General features: G+C 50.8%; 1 long non-coding RNA gene across 1 annotated transcript in view; it reads right to left on the bottom strand.

Moving 5' to 3' along the window:
- Positions 1 to 6,719: 6,719 nt before the first annotated feature.
- Positions 6,720 to 22,444, bottom strand: part of LOC129146333 (uncharacterized) — a 64,586-nt gene continuing 48,861 nt past the window's right edge. Inside the window, exon 3 of the long non-coding RNA XR_008552901.1 lies at positions 6,720 to 6,879. This is a non-coding gene — a long non-coding RNA (uncharacterized LOC129146333). The remainder of the gene's footprint in view (positions 6,880 to 22,444) is intronic.

The following is a 22,444-nucleotide window of genomic DNA, read 5'->3' as shown; positions in this document are numbered from 1 at the left end:
TTACATCCCACCAGCAGGGCAGAAGGACCCTTCTTTCTCCAGTTTTGGGGAAAATATCTTTCCAAAATCAGCTACACTTCAGGCTTTGACAACAGGGCAGGGTGCAGGATCCAGCTGAGTGGTCTCTATGACATGTTACCTTGCCTTTCTAACTCCAACCCCCCAGAATCATGTCCTAAGATCTCTGACAGTTCTTAAATCTGTTGGGCCATCAGAATCATCAAGGGAGTTTGCTAGCAATAGAGCTGCCACCCCTTTGGGGGGCTGGTGGAGAAGCAGCAGTGCTCATCAGAGGATGAGCTCCTTGGAAGCAGATGCTGAGCTCGAGTTTGGGGTGCAAGACATTTACTAGGAATCAGCACCCTTGAAAGAAAGAGAGGGGAAGTAGGATTGGTCAGAGGCTGGCCTTGAACTGCAATGGAGACTCCACAAAGCCAAAGTCATTGTGATGGGGACCTGTCTGAACCCTCATCCCTTGCTCTGTCATTGGGGGAGGTTTCCTAGAAGGGTATGACCTGGGATAAAGAGCCTCTGCAACTGAGACAGCTCCTGAAGGAGCCAGAAGCCATGCACCAGCCATCCTCTTCATGCTGGGCATCAAGGGCTTCTTGGAAGGAGTTCTCCATGGCCACCACTTGATCTTTGTCTTCAAATATCTGTTTGCTCTCTCTTTGGAACCAAACTTTAAAATGTTGGTAATGCAGAAATAAAGCAGTGCAACCGGAGTGAAAGTTTAGGCTCTGGGGCCAGAGCTTCATCATCTAATTGCTGTGTGGCCTTGAGCAAGTCACTTCACCTCTCTGAGCCTTGGTTTTGTTTTATGGAAAGCAAGGATAATGTCGTTTATTTCATGGTGCTGTTGTGAGGATGGATAAGTTGAAAAGACTCAGCACAGGGCCTGGCACCTGATAATCATCTAGCAAATGGTCACTGTTATTAGAAGAGCAAAATTCTGAATGAATAATGAATATTTATTATTCATTATTGGAATGAAAACAAACAATTGTCTCTTCTCTGGAGCCAGTTCTGAATGTCTTGCCTCTCAATTCCCAGGACACTTTTCATAGATCTCTCAGGCTCTACTTTTGCCAGAGCTATTTGTTTCGGACCATCAAGTAGCTATTTACCCACTAGCACCCCCATGGCCAGGGTCTTTCAGTTGAAAGGGACAGAAACAAACCCAACTCAAAGTGGCTTAAGCGTAAAAAAAAGTGTGTGCTGTTTTATGTAAATGAAAAATCTTGAAATGGGTTCAGCTTCAGGAATGGCTGAATCCAGATGCTACACCTCTTGTTTAGAAATCACACTCTCCCCACCCCTCAGCGGTTGTCTTCTGTGTCAGGATCACCTCACATGGTGGCAGAACACCCCCCAGCTTCCATTCTGCCAGGGCAGCAAGCAGGAGGAGGGGAGCAGACTTCTCTGTGTCGTCCAGCACAAGGCTGGGGTTGACTCTTCTTAGCCTGACTGGGGTCACACGTCCATCCCAGAGCCAACCCCTGGGACTGGGGGATAGAATATGCCCATTGCCCAAACCTGATCCATGTCGTTGGGAAAACAACCCACTCCCTCTTGAACCGCATGGAGCGACACTGGGGGAGCAGGGTTACCTAAGTAAAACTGAGGTGCTATTACCAGAAGATGGGGGGCAAACAGTGTCAGTTGGCCTTGGAGCCAACCCCTCAATGGTCCTGCTACCTTGGCTCCCCGTCCTCCTTTGGATATCTTGGTGCTCAATTAATGTTTGTTGAATGAATGAGTGATTGTATAAGTAAACTTCAAAAGAATCCATCTGATTTCTCAGGGAGGGCATGGTTTTAGGGACAGCTTCTTAGGGGGAGCAAGGCAGATTCTGATGTTTCACATCCTGCCCCCTCAAACATCACAGCCTTTGTTCCTCCTGTCTCGTGCAGACATTGGCCCCGCAGGACCACATCCCGCAGAGGCCCCGCCCATCGCAGGCCCGGGCAGAGGCTGGTGAGTCAGGAGTGGCTCACTCTGTCCTGCGGAGAAAGCACTGGAGGCTCCAGCCAGCAGATGAGCCCGGTCTGATACAGATGGACTCACCACGGCCCCTTCCTTCTCCTCGGCTGGCTCCAACAGGCCACACTTTCACCTAATTCTCTTTCCCATCAAGACCTTCCGAGGACTCCTCTTCACTCCTGAGTCACGCACAGGAACTGGGCAGCTGATGTCCGGAGGGAGGCGGCCTCAGGGCCTGGCAGATGTGGGCACACCCATTCAGGCTAGGGGCGCACCCGGGGCTCAGCAGTGGCCCCGTGAAAATGTGGAAGCCGTGTCACCGGGCCTTCTGATTTTCAAAAAAATAGATTTTATAAAAATATCATTATATTCTATAGCTTTAAATATTTAAAAATTAAAATTTTTCATTAAAAATTAATTTTTTAATGGAGTTTTATAATCACAGCAAATTGAGTGGCGAGTACAGAGAATTCCCATATACCTGCGCTCCCCCTGCCACGCTGCCTCCTCCGCTACCGGCACCCCCACTGCGGTGGTACCTCGGCTGCAGTCAGTGACCTACATGGACACATCATCACCCAAAGTCCCTGGTCTGCATTAGGGTTTGCCCTGGGCCTGTACGTTCTGTGGGTTCAGACAAATACATCATGACATGGAGGCATATTTACTGTATCGCACCAAAGAGTCACTGCTCCAAACATCTCTGTACAACCCCTTTCCTTTCTCTTTCCCCCAACCCCTGATGTGTTTAGTGCTTTCATAGTTTTGCTTTTTCAAGCCCCTTTTATTATATTTTTTATCATTTTTTTCTCGCAATAGTCAAGGCCCTGACAGGCTGGAGCGGCCGCTCTGAGCGGTCAGTGCCCAGGCCAGTCTGCTGAGATATTTTGAATATTATTCCTGGAACAATCCCTTTCTTTAAATGATCATGATAAGTTCTAATTTTATGAAAACAGCATTCAGGCCAAATCAAATAGGCTGCAGCGGCCTCTGGCTCATGGACCACCGGTTGGGATGTCAGCTATGGGGATTAACAAGAGGAGTGAGGCTGGAGGAAGGCCTGCTCTGCCCCTTCCGCTCCGCGTGACCTCAGGCTGTTCCCTCTGCCTCCCAGCCCAGGTGTCGAGCGAAGGCCCCCACAGGTGACCCTGTGGGGAGGGGCCCAGGGAGCCCCCCATGCCCATCTCTTGGGCTCGATGTCCCGGCACACTCACAGAGCTCAGTTTGCGGTACGCGCACTGCACACTGTCCCCCCAGATCAAGGTATTACACTTGTAAAATTAGAAGACAATAAAAACTTCCAAAATTCCTAGAAATATACAGTTTCAGGGGAGAGCGATATAAAGGGCCAGCGGATTGAGACTTGACGACACTTGCCTTGCCGGGCAAAGGGATTTTCTCTGCCTCCCAGAAACTCTCCATAACAACAACCAATTTGACCAGGGCTGACCCTGCTCCAGGTTGGGAGCCAGGCGATCTGGTCTAATCCCCGTTCTGCTGAGGCCCAGCTGGGTGACCTCGAGTGAATAACTCAACCTCTCTGTACACCAGCACTGCAGGGGGCTGCTGCTGCCATGATCTATGATTAGTGCCTCAAGCCAGGCAGTGCCTGGTCGTCTCTGGTGGCCCTGAGGTTCTCATCTGGACCCCCTCCCCCGGCAGTGCTGCTATCGTTGCTGTGTGTTCTGCCAGCACCTAGCGTTGCTCTCCTGTAATCACCCCATTTTAAAGAAGACAAAACTGAGGCTCCAAGAGGGTCTGTAACTCATCCGGGTCACCCAGTTAGTAAGTGGCAGGTAACAACAATAATAGCACTAATGTAACAAGATTGGAAACACTTAGTACCAATTTAGGGCCACAGCGTTGCCACATGCTATGCCCGAGGCTCTCAGCCCACTATCATCTTGGATCTGGGCACAACACCCTTGCCTCCCTCTTCCCCCACCCCTGCCCCTAGACACCCAAGTATTTTCCACTGCCCTTAAACTCCACTTAGCACCTGAGAGAAGGTCAGCTCCAGGCAGGCCTGCCAGAGTGAGAACGCAGTCCTTGGGGATCATGGGTGGGTTCCCAGAGGGCGCCCGGGCCCTGTGACCAGCGCCTCACCTCTTCCTCCCCTTTTATCCTCAGATTTCAAAGCATTTTACACTCATGCACTAATTAGAGAAGACACCTTCCTGGACTCCGGAGAAGCAGGTATTAGTAATTAACTGTCTCTAGCGAGGCCTCAGGGCATAGGGGCTGCAAACACTACTAATTTTAGGACATCCTCACAGGATGTGGGCAGGACAGCCTTGATGCCGCCTCCTCAGAGGCCCTCCCAGACTACCTGACCCAGAGCAGTGCCCTTCTCTCCCCCATGCGTCTGCTCTGTTCCTGCGTCATTCTTAAACAGTTGTCTTTTTAACTATGTATTTATATGGTAGCATATTGACTTAAAAACAGCAGCTACGTAGATAGAGCAGCCACTAGGTGCTGGTCCTGTACATTGCTTACATTAACTCCTCAGGCCCAGAAAGGTTAAGTAATTTCTCTGAGGTCACACAGCTAGTGAGGAAGTTGTATTTAATTGCTTATATGTTTGTGTGTTTAGTATTTGTCTCGTCCACTCATCCATCATCCACTCATTCATATATTCTTCCATCCACACATCTGTCCATTCACCCATTTATCTATTTATTTAGTAAACACTCAGGGCTTTAGGTCCTAAGGACATAGAAGTAATTTTGTTCACTGATGTGTCTCCAGTGGCTAAAACAGTGCCTGGCACATAGTAGGTGCTCAATAAATACTTGTGGATTGAATGGACTCAGCCTGCGTGAAAGCACAAGCCTCTTCCTGTGCCCAGGGAGGAAGAAGAACCAATTTGGCGGCCTCTGAATCCCTCACACTCTCACATCTCCATGCCTTGGCTCAAGCTGTTCCTTCTGGGGGCCTTCCTTTCCCTTAATTTAGATCAGGGACTAGTAAACCATAGCCCAAGTCTGGCCCATCACCTGATTACAAATAAAGCTTATGGGAACATGGCCAGTATAGTCCATATTTGCTTACGGATTATCTATGGCTGGTTTTGATCTAGAGTAGCAGAGCTGAGCAGCTGCAACGGATCTAAGAAGCCTAAATACCCACTATCTGGCCTTCTACAGAAAAGTCTGCCGACCCCTGATCTAGCTGGGTTTTCCATAGCCTTTGAGCATGAGCTGAAATGCCTCCTTCAGAAAGTATTTTGTGATCTCCTAGGCTGGGCTACAGGCCCCTGTGAAATGCTGCCACAGGCCCACGCTCTCTCTAAAACAGTGTTTGGAAAACTTTCCAGACTCCAGAACCCTTTTTACTTTTTTTCTAATTGCCAACTCCCACCCGCTACCATCCACCCCTGAAATCTTAATACACAGATTGTGTGATGTTGATGAACTACAACCTTTTGGAGGGTGACGACCACTGTAATGTTCAAGAGTATTTTGTCCCTGTTGAGAATGCGCGCTGACAGGACGCTTGTTACCTTCATTAATTCAGTTAAACAGAATTCCTGAGCACTTACCATGGGCCCGACCCTGTCTTGGGGACATATGGTGAAAGCAGCAGATACAGCCTCTGCATCTCATTGGTTCACCAGATTGCTCTCACCTGACTCTGAGGAGCTTGGAGGCAGGGACCTGGTAAATTCAACTTCACATAAGAAATGGTGCCCCGAACTGGCACACAGTAGGTGCTTCATGAACCCAACAACTTGCTAACATGAGTAGTTATGTAAAGCACCAGAGAAATGGATGACTGGGAAAAATAAAATTGCATTGGAGCAGAGCTCGGGATTGTTAGACTGATGGTTGCGATTTGGAGATTGCGTGTGCCCACAGTCACTCAGTCAATCGACAAACACTTATTTATTGTAAATCTGCACCAGTAAGTCACGGATAGGCACCATCCTTCCCTAGACTCTATAAAATATAGCTGTCACAAACTGCTGGTCCCAACTATGGATGTGTATTTCTATTGTTCTTCACAGTATTAAAAAATAACACACACAGTGGAGATTTCTTGACCTACTAAACATAGAGTGTCCACATGATCCAGCAATTCCATTCCTAGGTATTTACCCAAAGGACACAGAAGCATCAATTCCAAAGAGCACCTGCACCCCTATGTTTACAGCAGCACTGTTTATAATAGCTAAGCTTTGGAAACAACCCAAATGCCCCAAAATAGATGACTGGATCAAGAAGATGTGGTACATATATACCATGGAATATTACTCAGCATTCAAAAAAGATAAACACATGCAATTTGCAGCAACATGGATGGCGCTGGAAGGGATCATGCTCAGCGAAATAAGCCAGAAAGAAAAAGAAAAATACCGGATGGTCTCACTCATAGCAGGAATCTAGAAAACTTAAATAAGGGACCAGGAAAATGAATAACTATAAGAAAGAAAATATCAAAATCAACAAACAACTATGAACCAGAGACACTCTATGGGGGGGTGGGGGATGGGGAAAGGAGGACTTGGGGTCAAAATAAGGGGGTTGTAATTGTATGGGGAATATAAAAAATAAAATTTAAATAAAATGTGGGAAAAAATAGTAAACAAAATCTTATATGGATAAGATTTTGTTTCCATCTGTTCCCTGGAACCTCTGAGTAATTAACTCTATTTAAAAAAAAATAACACACACAAATTAACTTGATGGTCAACCTTTAGAAACTGGGAGATTTCATATAAAAATCTGAACTGCCTTTTCTGGAACTAAAAGGATTACTAACCTGGTAGCTTGGGCCTGTATTCCTCATTGGCAGAAATCAGAAATTTCTGATTTCTGAGCAGCAGTGTCCCTTCAGACAGGATATATGCTCACCATTCTACCCCAGTCTCCACGGTTCCTCCACGTCTGCCTGACCCTGAAACAAGAGTTGGTTGTTATTCAGTAATTTCTGAATCACTATTCCCCCTTCACTATTCCCAGGCTCCTAAAGGCTTTTGCGTTTTTGATCTCTAGGGTGTGATGACAGTTAGAGACCTGGGGGAGAATGTTTGTAGCACTGAGAGTCTGTTGGTTAGACACACATCCCGCCTTTCCCTTACTCTCTATTTCCTGCTTCCTGCTCTCTGGCTCCCTCCTGGATCTGGCCAATAGAAGAGAGAAGGCCAATCCCTTCTCCTCCTCTGTGCTCCAGGCATTAGACATGCTCCCTGAGGCTGCAGCTCCCACCTGCCAGACCCACCCTGGTCCTAGCCTCCACTTCAAGGACCCCTCCTCCTCCTCTGTCCCTCCTGCTCGAGGGACATGACCTTAACTACTCATGTGGCAGCTTCCTGCAGCTGGATTGCCCTGCCCTCCTGTGGCCACTCAGCTCCTCCACCTTGTAATCAATCCCCATATTAAACCCTCTCTGTTGAAGGGCCTGCATGTGTGCCTGGAAACAAGTGGTTTCGCTTCTCTGGGGCACAAAGGACATTGGGTTCTTGAACTCAGATTCCTCTGGTCAACTGCCAGTTGCTGAGCTCCCCGGGAAAGGAGAGCACCCTTCTCTCTCCATGACATCAGTTGGCGGACTCTACTGGAGGCACCAGTGTGGCAGGAGGAAAGGTCCTTCTGGAGTTCCTGATGATGGACATTTGAATGAGATGGGGCAGTGGGTTGGCATCAATACTGTTATATGGTGGGGTGAGGGGCTTGAATGTCCAACTGGAGTCTCTAACTGCTTGGAAGGAGCAAACCATGGGCCTCGAACAGGGAGGCCGGGAGGTCTTCCTTGAACTTAGGAACTTGCAATCCTGTGCCATGGCAACCACACTGGTGGGTGATTAAATTATTAAAAACAGAACTGAGCTGTCCTTTTCATCTGCTTTGGATGGACAATTCAGGGTTTTTCATTTGCCATGTGTGTGCATGTATATGTGTGTGGCATGTGTTTCTATGCTCATCCAGCTGGAGGATTTCAGAAAACAAGTGTCTGCAATGTGATGTAACATGAGGTGGTGCAGGGGGATTAAACGTCTGCCCAGCCCCTTGGTCGGCATCTGCCCTTCCAATCAGATTGGGAGCTCTAGGGGAATAGCATCATGGCCACTTTGCTCCCCATGTACTCCTGAGCCCAACACATAGCAGTTTTGTAAGTTTTAAGAAAAGCTTCAGTTATAGGTGGCTTGTTCCCGTGCACAGTTTTAGTATGACCTCTGGGGTCTGCCTCTGGACATTTGCACATGCTGTGTTGCTTGCTTGGGTCACCCTTTTTGCTCCCTTAGATGTGGCAGCTAATGCCACATCTCAGCTCCAGGGTCACCTTCTCAAGGAAGCCTTCCCTGATTTTCTAGACAAGGCTTGGTCCTCCTCCTCCTGGCAAACATCCCTTTTTCATCATTCATTCATTTTTTTCTCCATCACTTAAACATGCAACCACTTATCCAAAAAACACCCAACGAGTACCTGCTCTGTTCAAGGATTTGTTTCAGGCCCTGGGGACACAGCCCTGCTCTCATGGAGCTCACACTTGGTAATCATTCAACAAACAAGTAAACTTAAGACAAGACAACGTCAGACTGGTATGTGCTATGAAGTAAACAAAACTCGAGAAGAGTGGGGAAAAGCAATCAGGGAGAGGGAACAGTGAGTGCAAATTCCCTGAGGCAGGCACATGCACAGTGCAGAGAAACAGCAAGGAGGCCATTGAGGCTGGTGCACAGAGGGAAAAGGTGAGCTCAGAGTCGTCACATGGTGGCACTTGAGGTCACAATGAAGACTCTGCATTTGCAGTAGTCAGAAGGTCTTAACAAGGTCTTGCACCTCTCATGGCCCAGCCTTCGTCATCACTTGTCATTCTACTTTGGCATGACTTTTGGAGTGGTTGGTGTCTGGCTTTCCAGTTGTGAGTTCCAGAGGGGCAGCCACAACCATTCTTATCCCCAAATATCCGCGTGTCTGACTTGTAGTACACAAAGGTCTCAGACTGTATCCCAGGATGCAGACACTAAGACAGGCATTCAGGGTGTTTCTTTGGGAGGTGATCCCGGGAAGTAAGGAAGTTGGGACATAAGACAAGGAAGGGACAGCAGCCAAATAGGATTTCTTTTTGAGCAGGTCACTGTAGTGGCCAACTAGGGCTCAATCCCATTGGAGACAGGGGTCAGCACAGAGCATGCCTCCAAGGTATCCCCACCCAGGGGGTGCTGGATTCAGTCTATTGCCAATCCCCTCAGTCACACTGCAGGGGTGTCCTACATGGTTTATCCTACAATGCATGGGCTCATGGGACTCTGGTGGTCAGAGAGTCCTCAGCAAAGAGATGCAGGCCCTGGCAATTGGAAGCCATTGAGAGAGTGAGCAGTGGCATTAGGTCTATACGTAAGTAAATGAGTGATTGTTTACTGATAGAACAGCTGAGAGAGAAACGCCTCTCAACTCAATGTGGGCACCACTTGTGCTTAAATTTTCAGAGAATTTCCAGAGTTCCTCAGGGGGTTAGATTTTGTTCCCATTTCTTGGTTTTTGTGTGGCAAGCATGGAAGTTTCTGGAAGTCTGCCCTGCCACCTCCCAGGAGGCCAGTGCTCACCACATCCTGGGAATTTGGGGAGGAGAAACTGGGATTTTTCTCTAGGAAGACATTTTCTCAACCATCCTCAATTTTATCAGCATTCAGCCCTCTCTTAGCTAGGCCTGTAGCCTGCCCTGAATTCCAGGCGCAAAACCTTGCTCTCCTTCCCCCGCCTGGGAAAACTGGATAGCATTAGGATGGCACCCTGCCCTCCACCCACCACCCGGAAACTGGCCTGACTGGCATCAGGGCGGGTGGGGAGGAAGGCAGAGCTGTTTGAACACGTCCTCCACTGCCTCCGGAGAGGTGGGAGACAGCGGGGTGAGCTGCGTAGATGGGGTGAGGTTATAGTTTCCCCGATGCACGGTTCCGTGAATGGACCTGTGTGGACAAGGGAGGGTGGGTGGTATGAAGATGCAGTGGGCATAGAGCACCCTTCCAGGAGAGGAAGTCAACCAGGAACCCGGAGGCCTCCCACCTCCTCTGGGCACTAACCCTGTGGATGATATCATCTCCACGGGGGTCCCCACCCACAGCACGGCTGCCATCTGGGGGCTGAACAGTTCTCTCTGGCGGGCGCTTGTGCATAGTAGGGTGTTTAGCAGCATCCCTGACCTTTATCCACTAGATGCCTGTGGCACCCCTCCCACAGATGTGACAAAATCTAGGGTAAAAAATCTAGAGTACAAAATCACCCCTGGTTGAGAACCACTGCATTAGAAGCACAAGAACTGGCTGTTCCAAGTCCTGTGTTAAGTGATTTGCGTCTTACAACAAACATACCAGGTTGAGACCAATATGGCAGCCATATTGTCGTGCCCAGGCTGCTAACTTGTTCTCCTCTCCTTAGGGTGTCACTCTCTCTCTCTCATAGTACAAGATGCCGCCCCCTCATATCCACATTTCAGTCAATGAGAAAAGGCAACAGGGAAAGGCATATGCCTTCTCCTTAAAATATAACCTGAAAGTTGGCCGCATAGCCCAAGGCCACAGAGCTAAGGATTCCACTGGTCAGAGGCTGGTCACATGGTCACGTCTAACGGCAAGGGAGGCTGGGAAACAGTCTACAGCCAGCCCCACGCTCAGCTACAAGCCCATTACTAGGGGGGTCGGGAAGGCTTCTTCAGGACAACTAGCAGTCTTCACCACATCGTATTTCACAGATGCAGACACTAAGGTAGAGCAGTTAAGTGGCTTCTTCAAGGTCACACAGAGAATGAGGAAATAAAATAGGAAAATGACATAAAGTACCCGGTGCCCTACAGGGGCTCAAGGCCGGCTTTCTCCCTTGAGCATTGTCTGTTGCCATTTACTCACGCCGAGGGTTTCCTCTCGCGGAGACCGGGAGCTTTTCCACATCTCCTCAGCTGAGTTTCCTACACCCCTGAAGCCCATGGCCTGCAGCCATGTAGGTATGACCTCAAAATAACCCAGGTCACTTCTCAAGTGCAGCAAAGGACTCATGGTCCTGCTTCCTTCCATGCCCAGATGAAGGATGTGCTGAAGCAACTTTCCAGATGGAAAGATTCCCCTAAACTGTGAGAAAACGGAGACCCAGAAAGGGGAGGGAAGTCTCCAAGGCCACATGGCCGGCTCTCGGCAGAACCACGGTCAGGACCCCAGAGGAGGGGCCCAGCGATACTCCAGCTCCTCTGCCTACTTGTCGCCTGTGCTCGGTGCTTACGGCCTTTCCTGCTTTACTCCCTTGATCACTGTGCTAGTGACATTTCTGCAAGAAGCTGAGGTCCGTGCTATGGAGACTGAGAACCTCGATTTTGTTTGGAGGTGAGAGGTTACAGCCTCAGCCCCAGGAGAGGGATTATGATTGGGCTAACCCAGCCACACCATCCCACTGCCCTTCACTCTGACTCACTCTCCCAGCCTCCCTTGCAGCGTGGAGCAGACATAGGACTATCTCTGGCCACTAGATGTGAGGGGAATCCCTCTGCGACATGGCAGGTGGGAGACTTTTCTTCCCAGAAAAGTGTTCAAGGAAGAAAGAGACACACAGCCACCCCAGCTCAACTCTCTCTTCCTGTCCTCAACTTTACGGAGGATGTGATGCTTGGGGCTGTGGCAACTATCTTGCAACCATGAGGTGAGAAGGCTAATAACAAAAAGCCAACACACAGATGGCTGAGTAGAAAGGTTGAAGGTAATTGAATACTGAACAATATGATTGACCCTGAAAATATCTACCTCGGGACATTTTCTCCTCCGAGATAATTAAAAGCCTTTACTGTTTAAACCACTGTTAGTGGGAATATGCTGAAATGTGCAGCTGAAAGTGTTCCTAACTGGCTCCTAACTGCTCAGTCTTTCATATGTTGGCTCTGAAATTTCTGCCCAAATCCTCAATGGCTGGACCCCCCTTCTTTTCCACAAGTGGCTGACACCCCTTCTCTTGCTCCTTCTCCTTGGAAACTGTTGAATCTTCTTGGGTCCTCGCTGATGGCACATAAAGAAACACACGCTGTGAGCCTTGGGAGAGCCTTTGACAGTTACTCAACTTAAAAGGGTCCATTTGCTTATATTTTGGGGCTTGGATTCTTTGATGTATTATCAACTCTCAGAGTTGTACAGCATTTGGGGGATTTTTGACTGTATGGCTTAGAAATGCTTGGATGCAGATAACAGAATCATAATGACTAACAGCTAGATGCTGAGTATCACTTGCCAGGTACTTTAATAAGCTCTTCATGAGCCCATTGAGTCTTTACAACAACCGCACGAGGAGATACTATCTTCCCTCCATTCTCCAGACAGGGAAACTGAGCTTGTAAATAACACAACGAGGACGGGATGCCAGGAACCTGCCTCCAGAGTTCACGCCCTTAGTGCCACTCTACGGAGCCAGTGAGCACCAGCTTCGGCCCCAAGGTCATGTATCATTGGCATGGTCAGCCCTGGAGCTCTTTGACCTTGCCTTTGCCATTCTCAGCACAGTGGCTTCTTGCCACCTCATTGGTACAAGATGGAGGCTGCAGTCAAGATGGAGGCTGGGGTCAGCCTTCTCCCATGGCTGTGTCCAAGGCCAGGAAGGAGGGGCTCCCAGCCCCTAGACCTCCTGCTATGTCTCATTGGTCAGAACCAGTTCACATGCTCTCCTTGGGCCAACCACTGGCAGACTGCGTGCCAGTGGCTAGACCAATCACCTTCACCCTAGAGCTAGGCACAGTGTAGTTGGCACAAATCAGGATTCAGTTAGCAAAGAAGGGGGCCTGGCTGTGAGGCGGACAGCCAATGATGTCAACCCAGAAGCTGACATTGACTGAAAAGTCCAGTGAGAGCTGTCTTCGGCTTTTCACATGTATTTCTCATCAAATCTTCACACTTATTATCCCTAATTTGAGGCCCAGAGAACTTAAATTGACTTGCCCCCTGCCCCCAATCACCTGGACAGGAGAGGAAGAACCTGGATTCACACAGGTCCTTCAGCCCTCTCAGGAGGGTTACCGGATAAAAGACAGCATTAAATGGCAATTGCAGATGAAGAGAAAATATTTTAGTAGGCTGAAAACATTGTCCAAGTCATATTTACACAAGAAAACATATCTGTTGTTGATCTGAAGTCAAATTTAAGTGAGCATCCCAGATTTTCATTTGCTAAATTTGACAACCCTCTTAGGGTCCTATGCTCAGCCACTGCTTGCACAAAAAACACCAAGGAATATCCCAGGTCCACGGAGAAATATGCATCCCCCCGTCTTTCCTGACACTTCACCCTCTTGGGTTATTTTTCTCTTTTTGAGAGAAATAGGGGTACACAGCAACTTTCTCCACTCTCAGAAAAACAACAGCATATGTATTGTGATAAGTGGCAGCTGGCATTGGCCTCAAGGCTAAGGAGGCAGCAGGAGAGGTGGGGAGTGTGGGGAACCAGAGCACCCCCTTCACACACTCCCACCCCCAGTTGATCACTGCCAGGCAGAACGTGGGCCCCGCACAGTCAAATCTTCCAATGCTTGAAAAGGGAGGCAGAAATCTGGAATTTTCTGTAAAATCTCTTGATTTGTGAACATTGGCTCAAATTTTGTTAAAATGCCATGTGGGCCAAATGAAACATATCTGCAGGCTTATGAGTAGCTGGGGGAAAACCTCTGTTGTTTAGCTCTGGAGAGGGGGCCGCAGGGCTGCAGGAGGGAGACGGAGGCTGGCGGGAGGCAGCTGCTGCTGCTGGGGGGAGCTCGGGGCCGGGGACTGAGGCCTGGCCTGGGCTCAGTTCTCGCTACCAGGTAACGGCCACGTGACCGAGGCTGGCTTCCACAGCCTGTTTCCCAGACCACTTAGAGGATGTCATGGAATCCATCTCACCTTGTAACCGAGAGGATTCCACGGGAGACGCGGGCCAGGCGCGGCGCGTGGCCTGGGGAGGGCGAGCGGCTCCTTCTCCCTGCAAAAGGCTCCGCTTAGAAGTTCCGCTTGGATGTTACTTTCCCCAGCTCTTTCCCCTTCTCCCCTCCTCCCTCCTTCACTCTCCGTCTCCCACCTTCCTTCCCACCCTTCCTGCCCCTCCTCTCCCTGCTCCTCTTCCTCCTCAACCTGTTTCCTCTTCCACGGCCTTTCTGCTTTAATTATTACAGATATTTGGGGGCAGGAATCAGGCGCCCCGGGGCCAGGTCTTGGCTCTATTCCAGCCTTGGAGGGAGACTCTGGGGGGAGGGGTTTCTTCCTTGTGAGCCTCAGTGGCCCCCTCTGTGAAACGGGCATGTCTGATGGGAGGGCATGGATGATGGGAGCCGTATAGACGCCCTCCTGGCTGGGGTGCCCGGGTCATGCGATTGTGGGGAGCCTGGCAGGGGGCGGGGTGGGGGGCGGGCCAGCAGCCTTGGTAGTGATGGGAGTGGTGGCTAGGGCAGAAGGCTGAGTCAGAGGGTGCTTTCAGGGCTGAGGAGCAAGAGAACATACCAGCACACGGTGCCCAGTGACTAGCAAACCACAGGAAGGCAGCAGCCGTGTCATCAGCAAGCTGTAAACACCCTCCCAGAAGAGCCAGGTCCCTGCTTGTCTCGGGTCCAGCCACGGGCCCAGCCCAGGGATTTGGGGTCAGGGCTCTTCATAAATCATCCTGCCGGGAACATGGAAACCCTGAGTCCCCACTACACCTCCCCGCCCCACACCCCGCCCAGACTTTCTGGGATTGACCTCTGCTCACCTCCCTCTCACCCCCACCCCCTCCTGCCAGGCTGGAGTCTGGTGAGTTTCTTGAACATGCAATTCTCTTCCTGCCTCCAGGGCTTTGCACAAGCTGTTCCCTCTACCTGGAATGTTCTCTCCCTCTTCTTTAGGCCTCACCAAGACCGGGCTTCCTTATGGTTCAAATGTCAACTCCAATCTCACCTCCGGCAGGAAGGTTCCCGTGTTTCCCCTTGAACTCAGGCCCTCTTGCAACCCCTTCAGCTTCCCCTCCATGCACTTACAACCACCTGCCAGCCAGACCGATGCGTGTGTGTTTGCTCAGCCTGCCTGCCCTTCTCCTGCGTGGGGACCTTCTGCTACTATAGCCCATTCCCTGAATGAATAGTGAATGAATAAAAGAATGAATGAAGAATGAAGCTCTCTAGGGTTCCAGGTAAATCTCCCAGACTAGGGAGCTTATCATCCTCTCAAAGGGATATCACAGCCAGCAGAGTTATTCCTGAGACTCCACCCTCCAGCACCGCCCCATGCACCTATGGAAAGTATCCCAAACGCCACCCTGGGTCGTATAATGTCATCAGGATTTAACCCCACTGACTTCTCTGCCTTGGTTTCCTGCCATTTGGCCCCTGGTCCCCACCAACTCCAGCCAAGCAGGTCTCTTTGCTGTTTCTCCAGGTTTGTTGCAGCCTCAGGGTACACATTTTCTGTTCCCTGCCTGGAAGGCTCATTCCCGGGCCTTCTCATCCGGTATGTCTCAGCTGTGTCACCTGGGGAGGCCTTCCCCACACCCTCTCCCCCTCAGGTCCCTCTGTTTTATTGCTTCACAGCATGCATCAAAATCTGAAGCTACTCATTTATTTGCAAAATTTGATTGACTTTTAGCGGCACACAATAAAGGCGGCTTTTCCTAGCTTCCCTTGCAGCTAGGTACAGGAGTCTGAGGGAGTTCTGGCCAGTGGTTGTAACTGGAAGTGAGTGTGTCACAGTCTCTGGACTCTTCCTAGAGACTCAGCTGTTGCCTGTCCTTTACCCATCACATCTCCATCTCCGTCCTGCCACCTGGAAGGCAGACGAGAACGCTGGCACTGTTGCCTCCATCTGGGATCATGAGCTGAGGGCCGTGTCCTAGAGATGGGAGAGCAGTGAGCAGGAAGGCGCCTGGGACACTGAGGGCTTCTGGAGTCTCCCAACCAGCCCAAACTGCTTACATCTGGACTTCATTCACACAAGAGAAAAATAAACTCCTCTTTTGTTTATTGTTGATTTTTTTCAATTAAGTTTATTTTATTATGACTACATTTGCATGCCCTAAGCAGTATGATCCAATGTAAAAATGTCAGCTAGAATACAGGCTGAGTCTTTTTGTTTTAAAATGTCCTCAATAGACTTTTATCTCCTCTGTCCAGAATTTTTGCCAGAATTGCTGGAAAAGCCCTGGGCCAGAGAGGGGAAGCTGGTTACCTAAAGTCACATAGCAGGGGAGTTTGGCCCTAGGGCCCCGCATCCTAACCTCCAATATTCATTTCTCAGAGGGTCCAGCTTGGAACTTCCTTCAGGCTTGGTCAGGAAAGTGGGCGTATGATCTACACCTACTCTGACTTCTAGGTTTAGAAGTGCTTTCTTCTTTCTCAGGGGCCTGAGAACACTGGAAAAATGAGAGAAGGCCCTGATGGTGGGACCCAGAGGGGTTGAACCCCAGCTCTACAGGCTGCATGCTTGAGGAAGACCCCAGCCTCTCTGAGCCTCAGTTTCCCTTTGTAGTGAACTTGACCCCTGACACCTCCGGTGCCCTGCATTTTCCCTGAGGGACTCTACTTACAGTGTCTGCTGCCTCAAAGAGGACACAGAGCTAGACCCACAGGTGGAAATTTCTGGAGCACAGGTGGTGTCATTGACATTAAGAAGAGGTGAGCTACTGAGTGCAAACTTCAGAGTCAGCTCTGGGTTCAAATTCTAGCCCCAAACTTACCAACTTAGTGTCCATGTCAGAAAAGGGGGATTCATCGACTCGTTCATTCATTCACCACACACACGCCTAGGACCTCTCCCGCCTGACCACGTCTAGGTGCCGGAGATTGGGCAGGTGACAAAATTGGACAAAGTCCTTGTGGGTCTGATGATCGGGTGGGGGAGGCAGACTGCAAGGCAGCGGACACGCACGTGGCATGTTGGATGACAGTAGGACACACTAAAGAAAAGTAAAGTCCAGGGGGGCGGGGCTGGGGGAATAAAGGGGGGCCGGGTCACTGAGACTGGGGGTGAGGAAGCCCTCCCCGAGGCAGTGATGTCAGGGCAGCTGAGCCTGGTCCTGCCCATTCCTTGCAATGAGTCCATTCCTTGCAATGAGACCATGTGGCCAGTGCTGTGTCCCTGGCACCAGCCCAGGGATGGTGAGTGACCAGAGACCCCGCTGTCCCCTGCCCTTCCCCCACACGTGAGCCCATCACAAAGCTACCTGCAACCCGTCCGCTTCTCTCCGTCCTCCCCCATCTCCTGCCCGGACCATGGCGGCAGCCTCTCCCGGCCAGTGAGGTCCACCCTCATTGACCCACACTCTGCCTTCCGACGGCACCTGCCTTAGTTCCATAGGGCTGAGGCGAGAAGGCCCTACAAACTTAGCGGCTTAAAACAATACACGTGTCTCCTCTTCACCTTCCGAAGGTCAGAAGTTTGCCATCAGCCTCATGGGGCTCAATCCAGGTGTTAGCAGGGCTGGCTAAGAAGCTGTTGCCTTTTCCAGCTCCTCGGGGTCATCACCTGGGGGTCCTTTTCTCTACCCTCAAAGCAAATCACTCCTGTCTGTGTCGTTCCCACTCTGCCGTCTCCTCTGCTGTCGTCAAACTTCCCTCTGTCTCCAGCTGACAAGGGACAGCTGTGATCACACTTGATGAATCCAGCCTCAGCGCCCCCATCTCAAGATCCTAAGCAAAATGATAGTTGCAGTGTCCCTTTGGCCATGGAAAATTAACATGCACAGGTTTGAGAGATTAAGACATACTCACTTTGTGGGAGCCTTTGCTCAGCTGAGGCTGCTAGAACCTAAATCAGGTCCTGTGCTGCTTCTGCTCAGAGTCCTCCCGAGGCTCCCACGTACTTCCAAGTAGCTGCAAGGCCCTTGCCAGTGCTCAGAACACAGCTCTGCACATTTGCGTGCCTGTCACTTGTCCAGCTCCATCTCCATCACCTCTCCTTTTTCTTGCGCTGGGCCCGGTCTTCCTTGCTGTGCTCCATGCATACTCCTGCCTCAGGGCCTTTGCACATGCCGTGCCCTCTGCCGGGAACACTTTACCCTGCTGTTTCCCCAGACTGGTTCCTTGTCATCACTCAGGGCTCACCTCCTCAGAAAGCCCCCCTTGGACACCACCCTCTATCATGGCCCTTCCCTCCCTGCTGCCCTCCCCCACCACATTGAACAGTCCGAAATTACGTCAGCGATTTATGTTCTTGTTTATTGTCTTTTCCTCACTAGACTGTCTGCTCCTAAAGATCCAGCCAGAGCTGGAGCTGTGTGACTCTCTGCTGTATCTTTATCTCCCACACCAATGACGGGACTTAATAGGTGCCCAGAAAATAGAGCAGCCGTGCAGCCACGTGTCGCCAATATCCCTTGATGCTGCTGAGAAGAAAATACAAATTCGCTTGAAGGCATCCTGACCTTCCCAGTGACTTTTGGACCTGATCATCTTTCTCAGTGAGTGATCAGTGAGTGATCAAAACACTGTATTCACATGTAGAAAAGTGGCGAGGCCACCACTCATGCTAGGCCAGCAGGGTCTTAGAAGGCCCCGGCGGAGGCAGGGATCTCCTAAGGACAAGGGCCTCTGGAAGTGGAAATGAGGTTTTTGGTCAAAAGCAGGGGCAGGGAGTGGGCACTCGGGCCACTGGCATGCTTGCTCTGTGCCTTAGTTTCCAAGTCTGCAAAACGGGCATCAGAACAGAACTTTCCTCATTGCAGGGCCCTCGACTTCAATGTGACTGACATCGGGGCCGGATCACACCCTGCTGGGGGTGTCCTGTGCTTTGTAGGAGACTGAGCAGCAACACCTAATGCTGGTAGGATCTCCCCAGCTGTGACAACCTAAAATACCCCCAGATAAAGCCTAATGGCTCCTGGGGTGGGGGTGGGCATAGTCGCCCTGGGCTGCTCATAAGGTCACCCTGGGATTGAGGACGGTGAACCCAAGCATCTAGCTCACTGGGTCTGGATCCTGGCTCTGCCCCTTGTTAGCAGGCAGCCTGGGTGAGCAACGCTGGCTCCCTGAGTCTCGGCTTCTTCATCTGTGAAATGGGATAACAATAGTGCCTAATCTCCTGGGGCTCCAGGAGGACTGAGGACCTGGCAGGCACATGGACAGCACTCAATATACAGGACTCTGACAATGAGGATGGTGAAGCTTCTTGGGAAAAGTGAGAGTAAGAGAAAGGACACTGTGCAGGTGCCACCTGGGGTCTCCAGGGTGTGTGTCATGCATGAGTGGGGGACACACGGGATACCCCAGCATGAACAGGGTCACACAGGCACAATGGCCCGCACTCAGAGGGCAGCTGACTCAGACCCTCGGCCCCACTGGGCCATTTAATAATTAAGCTGGACAAAGGGTGATGAGGCTGGAAGACCAGCAGTGACCAGGGCCTGGCCTTGTTTGGCTTTGGTGACGTGACGGCCCTGGGATCATGGCCTTCTTGAGCCCATAAATAGGGGGTTGGGCCCCGAGATAGGCAAGGCCAGGCCAAGGTCTGTGCTGGAAGCCTGATGCCGAGTCATGCAGGGTGGGGAGGGGGTGCGCAGCGGCTGTGGGGGAGGGGCGCTGTTTGGAGGGGGGGCTCCTTATCACAGGTCCGCTCCCACCTCCACCCTGGCTCTGGGCACCGCAGGGTCTCTCCTCTCTTCCCTACCCGCGCCTCTCGAGGTGTCATCTCCACTTTATTGAGCACTTATTACATGCAGGGCCCGGCCAAATCACCCCGACTTCACCTTCTCCATCACAAAGGGGCGCTCTGTTGTTCCCCGCCCCCGCCCCCCATGAGTGGAGCCTGTTTCCTAGACTCCCACTGCCCAGGGAAGGAATCGGGTTCTGAACAGCAAGTGAACAGCCCAAGGGGGTGTGGGTGGGAGAATGGGCCAAACAGCCCAGGTGTGGGGGCGCCCAAGTGCACGTTTAACCCCAGGCCCAGCCACTGCCTGCTCTTCTGTCCCCTCAGTCTCTCCTCTCCTCTCTGCCCTCCCTCCTCTCTTTCTTCTCCTCCCTCTTCTCTTCTCCTTTCCTGCACCGCCTGTCTCCCTCTGACCACCCCGCCTCGCGGCCCTGTCTCCCTGTCCCGACGCCAGCACATTATGTCCCTGGTCAGACCCTGACGTCAGGCGGAGCCTGGCGGGAGGCCATGGGCCGCTGCCGGGCAGGCGGAGGGAGTGCAGGCCTTCCTGGTCCCCACTGGAGTGGCCGCCTGCCCAGCTCGCAGCTCAGGGCTGCAGTTCCCTGGGCCTGGCCTGAGCTGGCCTGAGAGCAGATGGCCCTGGGTGGCCGCTGGCCTGGGAGCCTAGGGCTGCAGGTTGCTCACCTCTGCCCTGCCCCCACCAGCACCGGCCCCAGGCTGTCCCCAGGGAGAGAGGGCACAGCGGGGGGGCTCCAGCCGGCCAGAGTCCTCACAGGTGTCTCCAGGGTGTGTGTGATGCGTGAGTGGGGGACACACGGGCCCCCCTGCACGAACAGAGTCACACAGGCACAACTGCCCACACCTGCAGGGCAGCCGGCTCAGACCCTCGGTCCCGCTGGGCCATTTAATGATTAAGCTGAGCCCCACGTTCTGCAGAAGGAGGTCATGGGGCAGCTGGCCCTGGAGCCTGCATAGGGTCGCTCCGCCCAGCCGGGGCTCAGTGTACCCCAGGAGGATGTGGGACTAAAAGGGCAGGTGACTAGGGGGCACAGCTGATGTTCAGAGATCAGGGACGTGCCATGGGGGGCGGGCACCACGAAGGAGCACCCACCCAAAATGCAAACAGAGTTCCTGCCGAGAAACCCTCCCAAGCCCAGTTGGTCTCTGGCCCCATGTGAGCTGGAATAAGTGGTTAAAAAAATGTAATATTTCTTGTTTGGTTTGTTTGGTTTTCTCTCCCCCCAATTTTCAAAGCAATGTAGTTTCCTTGAAGGACGTTTTGAAGGGCACCTGAGCTTTGGGTTTAAAAGCAGACTTTGGGGGAGAATGAAACTGGGTCAAATGCAGCTGACCCCGGGTCAGTGACTTCACCCTCTGAGCCTCAGTTTTCTCTGCTGTCAAATGGGGATGGGGTTCATGGGCAGTTGAAGCAAAACAACGTTTGTAAAGCACAGTGTCCTTTTTTACTTATATTTTTTAATCTCCTGATTTTCAACGTAGGAGATAGAGAAAAAGGCAGAGCAGAAAACATGGAGGTGACTCCGAGAGAACCATTCTAAGAATTTGGTGGAGGTTCAGCTTAACATATTTATATTGAGATTCTGCTGTTGTGTGTTTATTCGTTTTTCATGGGAATAAAACCTTACTTGAAGTTTCATTTAAAAACATCTTGGCCTGTTTTATCATGCTTGTTTTTGAATACAAGCACATTCAAGAGTTTCAATGGGTCTCCAGTTTAGAGCAAGGTTCTCTACCACCTCCCCCACCCCAAACCCCGCCCCATCCCACCCCCAGCCTCTGGCTCCCCTTCCGGAAGCAAACACAGTTAGCAATTTCTTGTGTGTCCTTCCTTCCTTTTCTGGTGCTAACTCATCTTTAGACACATGATTTCCAACCCCTCTATCATTTGGTTTGCTTTTTTATTCACTCAATTATAAAGCGTAGCATTTTAAAAAAATTCAAACGTATCATCAAAAGAAAGGGGAACAGAAAGAAAGTAAAATCACCCTTTTACATTTTGGAGTATATCCTTACAGACTTTTCCCATCACTGGATGTCTGGCCACCTTCTTGTAGTCTCGGTGACTTTTCTAAGCACTGACCAAAGGTTGAAATGATGTATTTGTGTACTGATCCGATATTTATCTGGCTTCTATCTCTCCTGGGAGACAGGGACAGCCACGCCTGTGTGCCCACACTCATGGAAGGCCAGCACACAGTGGTCCTGTAGCAACTATTTTCCAAATGAATGAATGAATGAATGAGTGAATTTTCAAAAGGGATTATGCAGAACATTCACTCTCCTGGGACCCATTTTTTTTTTTTTTTCACTGAATATCTTGGGTATTTCTTTCCACATCTCAAGCTCTGCAGCACTGCAGCAAATCTCCATTTCTCATGTCTGCACGGAATCACCACAATAAACATCTTTTTGATGCTGGCCAGAAGCTTCTGCCCCTAACTGGGAATTCTTTCTCTGTTAACAGATTCCATATGATCCGCCCATGCCCCAGCCCTTTGGCCGTTTACTTTCAGCCGACACTTCTTCACTGGTTTCATGGGCCCATTGTTCTCTGGGACAAGTCAAGATTTACTGTCTGTCCCTGACATCATGTTTTTCCAGAAAAGCTTAAGAGTGAAGAACTTATCCCCCCACCCCACTGTTTCCGCCCGTTAAGGGTTCTGTAAGATTTGCTGGAGTTGGGAAACTTGGCATAACCCTTGCCTCCCGGTTGCCTCATCACAAATAGCACACACCAAGCTCATTCCCACCCCAGGGCCTTTGCACTGGCTGTTCCCTCTGCCTGGAACACGCTTCCCTGGAAGAATGGCAAATAGTTAAAAATGCAGATATTCATAGCAGAATTGTTTACAGTAGTGAGAAGTTAGACACCACTTAAGTGCCCAGCGACCA

This window comes from Talpa occidentalis, unplaced genomic scaffold (assembly GCF_014898055.3).
Source record: "Talpa occidentalis isolate TD23 unplaced genomic scaffold, MPIMG_talOcc4v2.1 talOcc4.10, whole genome shotgun sequence".
In the NCBI taxonomy this organism is placed as follows: domain Eukaryota; kingdom Metazoa; phylum Chordata; class Mammalia; order Eulipotyphla; family Talpidae; genus Talpa; species Talpa occidentalis.
This window is presented reverse-complemented; position numbering and strand designations above follow the sequence as displayed.